The sequence below is a fragment of the Globicephala melas genome, chromosome 11, assembly GCF_963455315.2.
Source record: "Globicephala melas chromosome 11, mGloMel1.2, whole genome shotgun sequence".
Lineage (NCBI taxonomy): Eukaryota > Metazoa > Chordata > Mammalia > Artiodactyla > Delphinidae > Globicephala > Globicephala melas.
This window is the reverse complement of record NC_083324.2, coordinates 43,515,358-43,529,314: the sequence shown is the minus strand read 5'-3', so window position 1 is coordinate 43,529,314 and position 13,957 is coordinate 43,515,358. Positions and strand designations below refer to the sequence as shown.

Below are 13,957 nucleotides of genomic sequence, written 5' to 3'. Positions count from 1 at the left end.
TGTTGTTATTAAACAAAATTAGACACAGTGTTTACATAAGATCCTATCCTGCTCTGCTCTCATACTCAGCAAATATTTACAGACAACTTCAGCAAGACTGTGGAGAAAAAGAGAAGGTAACTGGTCATCAACGGTGTCATTTATCCCAACTCTTAAATTAGAAAAAATAGATAAATTATTCTTTTTGATAGAATGAAGCATACATGAGACCTGGTGTGGATTTCCACAAAACACCAGAAGACAATATCTAAAACTTCTAAAGTTCTATGGTTTCTAAAGTTTCAAATTTTAAATATCACACATAATTGTAAGATAAAATAAATCATACTTTAAAAAAAATCATAGGGGAATTCCCTGGTGGTCCAGTGGTTAAGATTCTGGGCTTTCACTGCTGGGGGCCCGGGTTCAATCCCTGGTCTGGGAACTAAGATCCCACAAACCGCATGGTCAGGCCAAATAAATAAATAAAAATGTAAAAAAAAATCCTATATATACTATATCCCTTGAAGTTTTTATCACATGACTATGAAATATAAACTAGAAATCAGTAAACTCTCCTCTGCAAAAAATATATATATAGTAAAATAATCTTTTTAGACATTTTCTCAGAACTAGAAAAGATGATATTTCAAAGACACACCTCCCAGCAGTGCATACCTAAAAATTATGGGAAATTATTTTTTTTTTATTTATTTTTTTTTTTTGCGGTACGCGGGCCTCTCACTGTTGTGGCCTCTCCCGTTGTGGAGCACAGGCCCGGACGCGCAGGCTCAGCGGCCATGGCTCATGGGCCCAGCCGCTCCGCGGCATGTGGGATCTTCCCGGACCGGGGCACGAACCCATGTCCCCTGCATTGACAGGCGGACTCTCAACCACTGCGCCACCAGGGAAGCCCCTAGGTAGGTGTATTAATCGGCTAGGGCTGCTGTAACAGAGCACCACAGACTAGGTGGCTTAAATAACATAAATGTATTTTCTCACAGTCTTGATGGCTAGAAGTCTGAGATCAAGATGTCGGCAGAGCTGACTTCTCCTGCAGCCTCTCTCCGTGGCTTATAGATGGCCATCTTCTCCATGTGTCTTCACATGGTCTTCCCTCTGTGCACACCTATGTCTGAATTTTTCCTTCTTATAAGGACACCAATTATATTGGATTAGGGTCCACCCTAACACCTTCATTTCAACTGAACTGCCTCTTTAAATGTCCTATCTTCCAAACACAGTCACAATCTGAGTTACTGGGGTTAGGACTCCAACGTATGGATTTGGCAGGGGACACAACTCAACCTGTAACACTTCACCTTGCTCCCCCAGATATCTTGTCCTTCTTACATGTAAATTACATTCACCCCATCCCAACAGCCACCACAGTCCCAACCTATTGCAGCATCAACTCGAAGTCCAAATTCTCATCTCATTATTATCTAAATTAGGTATAGGTGAGACTTGAGGTATGATTCATCCTGAGGCAAAATTCATTTCCCATTGTGAACCTGTGAAACCAGACAAGTTACCAGTTACCAAAATACAACAGTGAGGCAGGCATGGGATAGGCATTCCATTCTAGCTGGGAGAAATTGGAAAGGAGAAAGAAGTCTTAGGTCTCAAGCAAGTCTGAAAGCAGGGCAAATTCCATTAGAATTTTTTTATTAAGTTATACTTGACATACAGTACTGTATTAGTTTCAGGTGTACCCCATAGTGATTCGATATTTTTACACATTATGAAATAGTCACCACAATGAGTCCAGTTACCTTCGTCACCATACAAAGTTGTTACAGTATTATTAACCATGTTCTCTATGTGTACTTTTCTCCATGCATAGTCTCTGATTTGTTATTCTTTTAATAATTATTATCCCTGTGTGTACTTTACATCCCCGTGACTAATTTATTTTATAATTGGATGTTTGTACCTCTTCTTCCCTTCACCTATTTCATCTGTTCCCCCGACTCCCTGTTCTCCAGCAACCACCAGTTTGTTCTCTGTATTTATAAGCCTGTTTCTGTTTTGTTTTGTTTGTTTAAGGCTCAAGGATAATCCTCTTGGGCTCCATGCTCTGTCCTCTGAGCCCGCCAGGGTGGCTGTGCCACCTCCTTGGCCCTGGGTGTAGCCACAGCAGCTTGGCCCACCCTTGGTAATTGAGGAGGGACAGCCCCATTCCCCAGGTCATGGTGACAGTGGCACCCCTGCAGACCTCTGATTTGTCTTCAGGATCATTCTTCCCTTGTCCTGAAGGATAATCCATGTTTGTAGGCAAATAGCTCTACTGGCCCATCCTGTAGACTCTCAGAAATCCAGCAGCCTTCCCTCATTTGTCCTGTCTCTGTTTAGTCTAAGCTGGCAATGTTTCTGTTGATATGAATTCTCAAAAACTTTGTCAGCTTCCCATGCAGTTCACAGGGGCCAAGCCATCAGACAAGAGGTTCTCTACAGATCTGTCCTGAATAACTGCGTCTCTATTCCCGGCTTCTGCTGCAATGGTTGACTCAATCCGTGAGCCACACTCTAATCTCTTTAGCAAATGGTTGTCCAGCCACACCCCTGTTGCTCTCTACAGACAGACTTTCTCACTTTTGCAATATGGATAGACAGAATTTTCCAAATCTGCAAGTTCTGGTTCCTTTAGTGTGACAATTCCTTCTTCAATTTACCTTTCTCGTCTCATATCTTATTATAGCAGCAAGGACAAACCAGTCTTTAATACTTATTTTAGAATTCTTCTCAGCTAAATATCCAAGTTCATCATCACTTACAATTCTACTTTCCACAAGACACTAGAACACAATTCAACCAAATTCTCTGCCGCTTTATAACAAGGAACAGCTTTCCTTCAGTTTCCAATAACATCTTCCTCATTTCCGTCTGAGACCAGTACTTCTAACATTCATTTCTACCAACATTCTGTTCATGATGATATATGTGTTCTCTAACATGAGAGAAGCTTTCTCTGCAGCTCTCCTCTTTTCTTTCTTATTTTATTTTACTTTTTGGCCACACCGCCCTGCATGTGGGATCTTAGTTCCCCCACCAGGGATCGAACCTGTGCCCCCTGCAGTGGAAGTGCAGAGTCTTAACCACTGGACCACCAGGGAAGTCCCTCCACTTTTCTTCCTGAGACCTCACTATAATCACCATTAACATCCATATTTCTACCAATAGTCTCCTCAAGGCAACCTAGGCTTTTTCTAACATACAGCTCAAAACTCTTCCACCCTCTACCCTTAGCCAGTTCCAAAGTCATTTCCACATTTTTATACAGAATAAGAAACAGAGATGGCAAATACACATATAAAAAGATGCTTAATATCATTGGTAGCTAGAGAATTGCAATGAAAACCATATTTCACACCCACCAAAATCATCAAGTGTTGACAGGAGGTGGGACAATTTTGATAGAGTGAGTAAAAATTGGTACAATCTCTTTATAACACAATTAGGCATCATTTTCAAAGTTGAAGATACATGTACCTTATGCATTAGCATTTCTGCCACACCTAGGTATATTCCTCAGATATAATCTTGCAAATATGCACCAACAGATAGGAATCGGGTTGAATCATAGGAAATAAATAGGAGCCTATAAAAATGCTTATTTCACATAGTTCAGCCTAACAGAAGAACATTAGTAACAGTCACATTCAAAATAGCAAAAAATAAAATAAAACAAATAAGTAAAACCTGTAAACCACCCCAAACATCCACAAGCGGGAAGAAGGATAAACAAATATTGTATACTTGTTTCATACCAATGGAATACTCCAGTGCAAGGAAAAAGAACATTCTGAAGGTATATTCCACATAGATGAATCTTAAAAACATGCTGTTGAGATAGAGAAGCCACATATATATGCATGTACAGCATACAAACAGTATGACTCCTTTTATATAAAGTTCAAAAACGCAGAAAGTCAAGAATACATATATTTTTAGGAATAAATGTGATAAAACTATACAGAACAAAATGGGACCTCTGTGGAGGAGAGAAAAGATTTGGCTAGGGATAATCACATTATGGGTGGGGAGAGTGCCTAGAGCACCTGCTGGTCTGAGGGAGTGAATTAGAAATAAGGTCCCACCCCTAGGCTGCTCAGGAAAGGGGAAGCTTCATAGCTGCCATCTTCTAGTCTCCCGATGAGCAGGGAGAAACAGATTAGAGGGCACAGGGAAAATGCAGACCGACTTCTTGCTTTCAAACACCCCATTAAAGGTGATAATGGCACTTTGGAGTTTCCCAGAAGGTGACATGTCTGCCCCCTTCATTTCACTTCACTGGCTTTTGGTTCCTGAGAATTCCAAATGAGATTCTAAGATACCCAGTTAGTACAAGACAGAAGTGACAGCTCTGATCATATCAAATCTAAAAAGAATGATCAGGACTCAAGAGGGGTAAATGTTTCTGTAAAGAAATAAATAAAGTAGCTGTAAATGGATAAGACAGAGAATAATGAGAAACCCTTTTTGGGAAATGGTAAAAGCTTCTTCCCTTTTCTACAGGAAACACAATTAGATTCCCTGCACAAGAGAAAGAGCATCGTTAGGGCTGGAAAAGCCTCAATGTCCATGAGTCAAAGGTCACAAAAGTATGACTCTTTCATTGCCCAAAGGGAAGTGATTCCCCAGACACAAAACCAGTTCAGATGCTCTGACTTCCAGACCCGTGCTCCTGCCCCTGGATTTCTCTGGTTTATACTCAACTAAGATGGTAGCAGAGAGAATACATTTTAAAATTTAGTAATGAGAAAATTAATAAACTTCAAGATTTAATTATATCACCATTTCCCTAATGTGTGTTTCTCAGGTCACTGTTCCCACAAGCAATCTGAGAAAGGAGAGCTCTGTGATGAAATAAAGGTGAGAAATGCCTCAAACTGTATTGCCCTCTGAGGGATACACAGTGCATATAAGCTTATCAGAACCTCTAAGAAGTCTGTCACTAAAGAACCAGTCTGATTTTGTTTATCCCTGTAGTTCTCAAATGCATTTGTCTGCAGATACCTCTTTCTTTAATAACAGCTACCTCTTAACATCCAAAGAAATGACTATTGGGGAATTATTGCCATAAGTCCATCCCATGATGACAAATTCCAGTAACTACTCTAATATAATTACTGAATTGATTTAGCTGGGGTTTTTATGCGATTATCATAAGAAGCTACAGAGTTATATGAGCTTTAGAAGAAGCTGATGACTTTAAAAGGAAAGCAAATGGAAACAAATTTAAAGATAGAAAACCAAAATAAAGGTAGAATTGTTTATACTATTCTTGGCTAGAACAACTAGAGGAAGGATACAGATACTTCTGTAGGAAACTAGTAAGCACAACCTTGCAAATGAAAAAAAACAGACATTCCAAGAATATGAAATACATACATAATGGGAGGTTCATAATGAAAGGTCAATGTCTACACAAGCGACATTCTAGAAAGGAACCTAGAACAGATGAGTCAAGGACAAATGCATGCATGGGATCTTTACAAATACACAGTGTGTGTGTGTGTGTGTGTGTGTGTGTGTGTGTGTGGTGGTGGTGGTGGTGATGATGATGATGATGATGCACCTAATACAAAGAGAGAAGTACAGAGATTAACTTGGACTGTCCAAAGTCCTAAGAGTAATAAAGGGTAAATACTGCTAGGGCTTCCCTCTTTGACCATGGCTAGATCTTGACTAGAACTGAAAAGAAATTTCTTATTCCTACAAAGGAATCGAAATGTTAGGGCTATCCCATTTAAGGCATTTTTTATCAGGGGGTAAAAAAGGAAAAGAACTTGCCTGGGAAGGAAAGAAAAAAAGCACAAATGGTCCGATATGTACTTTCACTGTGACTTTCTTTGGAGCAAGTGGTGCTTGGGCTGTAAGACTCACTGATCTTCACCTTCAAGGGTGTTATTCCTGCTATGAACAGCCCATTCTCCGAGACTCATCCTTTACCTGAACACAGGAATGGCCCAGAGGAGACATGGTCACACCACCAGGGCACAGCTGATTGGACCAGGGGTGTCACCTGACCCATACTGGATGTTAGATTCTATCTCCTGGGAATGATATTAACAGGAGTGAGAAAAAGGAATTGAAGAATACTGAATAAATTATGGTGGATAACTTCCCAAATTTGATGAAAAGTGTTAATCTGCTCATCCAAGAAGCTCAACAAACTCTAGGTAGGATAAATTCAAAGAATGCACATCTAGACACATCATAGTCAAATGGTCAAAGCCAAAGAAAATACAGAATCTTGAAAGTAAAACAGAAAATGACTCATCACACATGAGGGATCCTCAATAAGGTCAACTGCTGACTTCTTATCAGGAATCTTGGAGGCCAGAAGGTATTGAGATGATATATTCAAAGAACTGAAAGGAAAGGACTTTATCCAAAAATTCTATATCCAGAAAAGTATCCTTCAAAAATGAAGGATAAATTAAGACAATTAAGGCATTCCAGATAAGCAAAAACAGAGAGACTTTATCACTAGCAGACCTGCCTTACAAGAAATACTAAAGGAAGTCTTTGTAGCAAAGACTGACAGAATTAAAGGAAGAAATGGACAATTCAGCAATAATCATTAGAGATTTCGATATCAACCTTCAATAATAGATAGAACAACTAGCAAAACATCAGCAAGGATATAGAAGATTTAAGCCATATTATAAGCTACCTAGATCTAACAGACACCTACAGAACACTCTACATGATGGTACAACATATATTCTTCTCAAGTGTATGTGGAATATTCTCCAGATAGACCATATATTAGGCTGTAAAATAAATCTCAATACATTTAAAGGAGTTGAATAATATAAAATCTGTTCTCTAACTACAATGGAAGAAAATTAGAAATTAATAACAGAAAGAAATCTGGGACATTCACATGTATATGGAAATTAAACAATGTACTCTAAATAACCAAAGGGTCAAGAGAAATAAGAAAATACCTTGAGATAAATAAAAATGAAAACGCATGTACTTATGGGATGCAGCTAAACCAGTGCTTGGGGTAAATTTATAGCTATAAACACCTATATTAAAAAGGAAGCATCACAAATCAATTACCTCACCTTCTACCTTAAGAGACTGGAAAAAAAAAAAAAAGCAAACTGAACCCAAGTAAGCAGAAGGAAGGAAATAATAAAGACAAATCAATGGAATAGAAAAACAATAGAGAGAAGTCAACAAAACCCAAAGTTAGTTCTTTGAAAAGATCAATAAAATTGACAAACCTTTGGCAAGGCTGACCAAGAAAAAAACAAAAGATTCAAATTACTAAAATCAGGAATGAAAGAGGGCCATCACTATTGACTTTACAGAAATAAAAAGGATTACAAAGGAATGCTGTGAACAGTTGTATGCCAGAAAATTAGATAACCTAGATGAAATGAAAAAAATCCTAGAAAGACACCTACAAAAACTAACTCAAGACAAAATAGACATCCTGAATATATCTATAACTAGTAAAGATTTTGAATTAGTAATCAAAAACTTCCACAAAGAAAAGCGAAGGGTTAGGTGGCTTCACTGGTGAATTTTATCAAACATTTAAAGAAAAATTAACACCAATCCTTCACAAACTCTTCCCCAAAACATAGAATAGGAGGAAACACTTCTTAACCCATTTTAAGAAGCCAGTATTATCCTGATACCAAAAACACAAGGATATCACAATAAAATAAAACTATAAACCAATATCCCTTATGAATATAGATGAAAAAATCCTCAACAAAATATTAGCAAACAAAATCCAGCAACATACAAAAAAGGATTATGTACACCATAACAAAGTGGGATTTATGCCAGGAATGCAAGGTTGGTTGAACATGTGAAAATCAATGAATATGATATAGCATATTAATAGAATAAAGGACAAAGATCACATAATCTTAATACAGAAAAGCATTTGATAGAATCCAATACTCTTTCTGATATAAATACTCAATAAACTAGGAATAGAAGGGAGCTTTCTTGAATTGATTAAGGCTGTCTACAAAAAACTCACAGCCAATATCATACTCAATGTGAATGAATAGATGCTTTCCCCCCAAATGTCGTGAACACAGCAAGATTGTCACTTTTACCATTTCTATTCAGTATTGTACTGGAGGTTCTAGCCAGGGCAACAGGCAGGAAAAAGAACTAAAAAGCATCTAAATTGGGAAGGAAAAATTGGGATTATCTATATTCAGAGAAAACATTAATCTCATATATAGAAAATTCTAAGGAATACACATACACAAAACCAATTAAAACCAAAAAACTGAGATCAGCAAGGTTGCAAGATGCGAGATCAGTATACACAAATCAATCATATTTCTATACACTATAAATGAACACTTCAAAAAATGAAATTAAGAAAACAGTTCTATTTACAATAGCATCAAAAAAATAAAATACTTATGAGTAATTTTATCACAAGAAGTTTAAGGCTTATACACTAAACACAGGAAACACATCCCATGGATTGGAAGACAATGTTAAGATAGCAGAACTTTCAAAATTGATTTACAGATTCAACACAATTCTTATCAAAATCCCAGCTTCTTTTTTTGCAAGAACTGACAAGCTGATCCAAAAATTCATATGGAAATGTAAGGGCCGAGAGAATCCAATACAACCTTGATTGCTAAATGAATGAAAAAATTTAAAAAGTAATTCCTTCTGGCCTATGAATGGCTGTCCCCAGGCATACTCTGCAGACTAAAATTCTACAAGGGACCCTTGCAGAAAAAGGGTCAGATCTGCAGAAAAGCCAGATCAGCTCCAAGCCTAGCTGCACAGGGAACCTATGGCTTCCTATAGTCTGGATGCCATCACCCTGAGACTGCCAGGCATCAGCTCTTATAGCCCCTGTGACCTCCATCTGAACCACTGACCCTCCTGATACCTCATGGAGACTCCAAGCTCATGGTATTTGAGGCAAAACTTCCTTCCCCATTAAACAGAAGTGATACTATGATTTTATTTCTGGCAAATGAGAGCAGCTCTAGAAGTTGAAAATTGGTGGGGAGATCTCATTATCCCCATCCATTTGAGAGTTGATGGCATTTTCTACCTATTAGATCCTGGTGGAAACTTCTTCAGAAGTAAGGATGGTAAAAGTGGGGGAGCTGCTGCCACAGCCTCTGCTGGCAACAGGTATTGGGAGATATTTCAAATGGTATTAGATGGGCACACACACCCCCTGAGCACAGAGTGGAAGGAGTTAGCAGGAGGAGGGGGGTGGAAGGGAAATAAAATTGGAGACTAAACCAGTCGTTCTCAACTGAGCACCATATTGCCTCCCAGGAGATAATCAGCAATATCTGGAGAAATTTTTAGTTGTTTCTAATAGGGGTGTGTTACTGGCATCGAGCGGGTGGAGGCCAGGGGTTGCTACTGAACATCCTATGATGCACAGGACAGCTCCCCGCAACAAAGAATTATCTGGTCCAAAATGTCAATAATGCCAAGGTTGAGAAAACCTGGTCTAAATTGAAAGCTACATAGCTGTCAGCCTCTTACTATGTGCTTCCCAGTAGCCCCAGGTATGCCCAGCAGAGTTCACAAAGGGGCCTTCACTACTGCTACAGTACAGGCCTTCACACTGAAATTAAACCATTGGTTCTCCGGTTTTCAGGCTTCCGACTCAGACTGTAACTACATCACTGGCTCTCCTGGGTCTCCAGCTGCATATCTTGGGATTTGTGAGCCTACATGGTCATGTGATCCAATTCCTGATAATAAATCTTTTTTTATTTTATACATATACACACACACACATATAGAGAGAGAGACACACATATCCTATTGGTTCTGTTTTTCTGGAAACTCTGGCTAATACAGACACATATACACATTACACATGACTGGCAAATAAATGACCTGGTTTATAAACCTTGATTGCATTTTTCTGGCCTTATCTGCAATGACCAAACTAACAGGTCTGTAGTAGAGCCCAGTGCATTTCTCTGCCATCTTGAATTAGAGCAATGCCTACAATCCCCTGCTTTTGTTTTCTGAGCCTTTGGTCACAGTGGAAGCCCTGCAGTGCCTCTCCTGCCTTTTGCGCTTTTTCTCTGTCTGCTTCCCATCCTTTGGGTGTTTTCACGTTGATCCCTTGCACAGAGGACAGCTAATGAACACTCGATAAAAATACACAGCTCTTCAGCCCACTGAGAATTTCCTCTTCAGTTTCAACTGGATAATGATGCTCTTTGCTCCCTCTATATATAAAAGTCTGGTACACTTCTTCTGACTGTAATAAAAGTGTGTCAAGATAAGAGTTGACAGCTGGCTGCATTTGGAACTTGACCACATAAGACTGTGAAAAAATACGCATTAAAACTTCACTAATTCAGACTTCATCAATTCCAAATTTGTGATCAAACATGGTAGGCTAAAATTTACCATTCCATTTGTTCTCAAAACACAGGGATTAAGACAGTGAATAGTAGATGAGAAAAGGAGAATATTTACCTTCCGAAGAGAGCAAATTATTATCAGGTACTTACTTAGAAGTATCAATTTATATGTAAACAGCACAATTACAGTGTAAGCAAATAACAGCTGCAGAGCCTGGGTTTTTAGTATGCAAACCTCAGAGGGTTCCCCTAGTCACGCACATTGGGACTTAATCTTAGGACCCAGGGTGAGTACTGTTTGTTCACACCTTCAAGGCTGGGACAGCTGGCGATAAAGGATAAAGGATAAATCAGGCCCAAAGTGGTAAGGGCTACCTGAGGAATGGGCTGGGAGTCACTGCCCCTGGATCAGGGGAAAGAGGGAGGGCAGGAGCCAGAGATGGAGAGACTTCCGGGTGTCGGTCCTGCCTCGGCCAGGGCCCTTAGGTGGGGCAAGGGTTGGCAGGTATCCAGGCTGAGGGAGGAGCACAGGCAGAAGCTTCCCTTAGCGATGGGCATATCACTCAATATGTCTGCTGCAGGATTGCAGAGGGAGTCTGTGAAGCTCTGTTAAAGAGCTTGGACTTCACCCGAGGGCCCTGGGAGCCACTTTAGGGTCCTAAACAGGCGAGCAACCCGAGATAACAGCGTTTGTGCTTTCCTGGGGTCACACGGGTCGTGGTGGGAAGCTGGGATGGAGGTGAACAGGGACAGAGGCAGTCACCTGGAAGCCACTGCAGTTGTCTAGGTGGGAGCTCGAAGTTGAGAAGAAAGCAGAGAAAATGACTCAAAGCTGCCTATTTACTCCTTGATTAAACTCTTGCCTCTTGGAAAATGTTCAGGCAGGTCAAAGTTCACCTCCCAATGGGCAGCTCCTTCCCTCTCCCTCCTCCTTCCCAAGATGGCATTTGGCAGGAGGGGCAGGCTTTACTGCTCTTGGCAATAAAGACCAGTACACACAGAGTCCTTCTAGGCTGGGCTCTGCCATGGGGGCTGGTCTGGTGTCTGGACTATAACTATGTAAAGGGGGAACTGGTCTTCTTTGTCCTTTGTCATGAGTGGCATGCTCAGCTGTTGCTTGTGGGTTGGTGACATTTGTTTGTTGATTGATTGATCTGAGAGCAGCCTATCAAAAAGAACTCTTGCCAAATTTCACCAAGTCCTGCCACAGTGCTGTTACTAAGTGTCAACTATTCTGTGCCAAATAAGATCATCCAAAATGCCTACCAAATGTCTAAAACTCAATAAATGACTTTGAAACTCAGAGATATAGTCTATACATGAGTAGAGAGCAAAATGGCCTCAATAAGCTAAAGGAAGACAAAGAAATAGAGATAACATCTTAAAGAAGAGGAAATGAAATGTATAGAAATAGTAAACTCCCAAATGAGGGGTACTTTTCAAACGTGTGGTAAAAAGTCAGTTTCTAAACCAGCTCCCACTGTAATTCAAGCCCGGTGTGCCAAGACCAGACATCTGTGCCCTAAGCAGCACCTCCTCCAGGCCCTAGAGTGAGACAGAATCAGCACACTGCCTCTCCAGCAGCAGCCTCAGTCCCAACCACATAGTTTAGCCTGTTGTTTCTCTGATGGGTTGTTCTAGACTGTCTACAGCTGTTGTTTTATTGTTATTGTTATTATTTTAATCATCAGTTAGCCTTTCAGTAAAAACAGAGGCTTGAAGCTTGGCGGGAGTTTTTGCATTTTGGAGACGACACATAGAAACGTACAAGTATGCTGCTGTCAGCCATTTACTATGTAAACTGTAAGCATCCAGTTTTGAGTGGGGCCCAGAGCTAGAGAATATTTACCTTCCAAAGAGAGCAAATTATTATCAGGTACTTACTTAGAAGTATCAATTTATATGTAAGCAGTCCAGGCGGCACTACCCGAGGCTCTGTCCCTTGGTTTATGCAGGACCCAACAGATGCAATGATATCAAAGTGTCCACAGCAAAGAGAGATGCCATACAGGACCTCTGGGCAGCTCTAGGAGAAGCACCGCAAAGGCTTTCAAGGGTGTGTTAAAGCAGAACTACACCCTCCTCTACAGGTAACTATTCTCCTTTTGAGAAATAGCTCATGCTTGCTACCAGGCCCTGGTACTGAATGCCTAACTAGGGGACATCAAGTGACCATGTAACCAGCAGAAGCTAGCTCTGAGCTGCTTGTTAGGCTTGGCGTGCACAGTAGGGACCCAATGTCAAGTGGAAATGCTATATAAGAACTTAGACCCAATCTGTTCCAGAAGGTGTAAGTTGCATGGGCAGGTGACTCAGACTCCCATGTCTCCTATGTCTGCTGCTATGTCTCCTCTCCCTCAATCCACAGCTACGTCCTCATAGAAAGTTCCTGGTGATCAACCAACATAAGAGGAAAAACCTCAGTCTGGATTTGTGGATGATTCTGTAAGAAATCACTGACACCTGCCCGAAGTGGACAGCTGTAGCATTACAGCCCCAGTCAGGGGTGACCCTGAAGGATAGCAGTGAGGGGTCACCCTGCTGGTGGGCAGGATTTCAAGCTGTATACTGATCTTCCACATCGTCTGGACCGAGAGATGTCTGGAAGAATGGAACAGACATCAATTCGTGGACAGTAGCCAACAGAACGGCAGATGGGAAAAGAACAGGTTTGGGAGATCAATGACAAGGAAGTTTGAGGAAAAGGTGTGTGCAGATCTCTCAGAGAAGCAGAGTGTGATGATATTTGAATATCTATGCGGAAGTTCTCAACAATCCGGTGGACAAGAGGACACCCGAGGAGGTGAGGCAGCCTCTTCCCCAGTGCTTATTCAGTGAGCCCTTGTACAAAATTGACATGGCAGGAGGGTCCAACAACGTGGCTACACATGGGTCCAATCTCACAGACTTCCTCTTTGCAGGCCTAATCTGCCTGTCATCACTGCTGAGGACCCATCTTCCCAACACCAGAGACGAGTGCTGAGCTGTGGATGGGGGGAAGCCAGCCAGTCACCTGGTGGCAGAGTGATTGCACTAGATCTTCTGTCATAGAGGGGTTAGTGAGTCCTTCCTGGAATACATATGTATAAATTTTCCATCTATGCCTGCACCTTTATCCATCACTTACAGAATACTCGATTCACTGTCATGGCTCCCCGCAGCATGTTGTGGCTGACCAAGAAACTCATTTACAGCAAACAAAGTTTGGCCATGGACTCACGTCCATGGAATTCACTTATCTCACCGATGTACCACATCACCTGGTGGGATGACCTACTGATGACTTCTGATCCAGCAGTTTTCTACCTCTGGACCAGATGATCTTCAAAACACCTCTGTGACCTGATCTTTTTGAATGCTGTGGTGTCTGCAATGACCCAAGGCCTGAGTGCAATAAATAGGTTTCTTTCTTTCTTTTTTTGAAGCTTCAATATAGTAAAAGTTGAAATAAATGTTGGAACTGGACTGCAGTGTACATTTTTCAAAAGGAAAATAGTTTCAAATGGAAAGGCTTACAGTAAAATATTGTGCTCAGCTAAGCCTTTCAGACTGCGGTTATACTCAAACATATGTAAGCAATAATATTAAAAAAGAGATTTGATCCTAGATAATGTCCTATT

At 40.7% G+C, this 13,957-nt stretch overlaps 1 protein-coding gene across 4 annotated transcripts in view; it reads right to left on the bottom strand.

Annotated features, from left to right (window-relative positions):
• Nucleotides 1–13,957, bottom strand: part of MYRIP (myosin VIIA and Rab interacting protein) — a 221,827-nt gene that overhangs the window by 180,777 nt on the left and 27,093 nt on the right. The window lies entirely within an intron of this gene.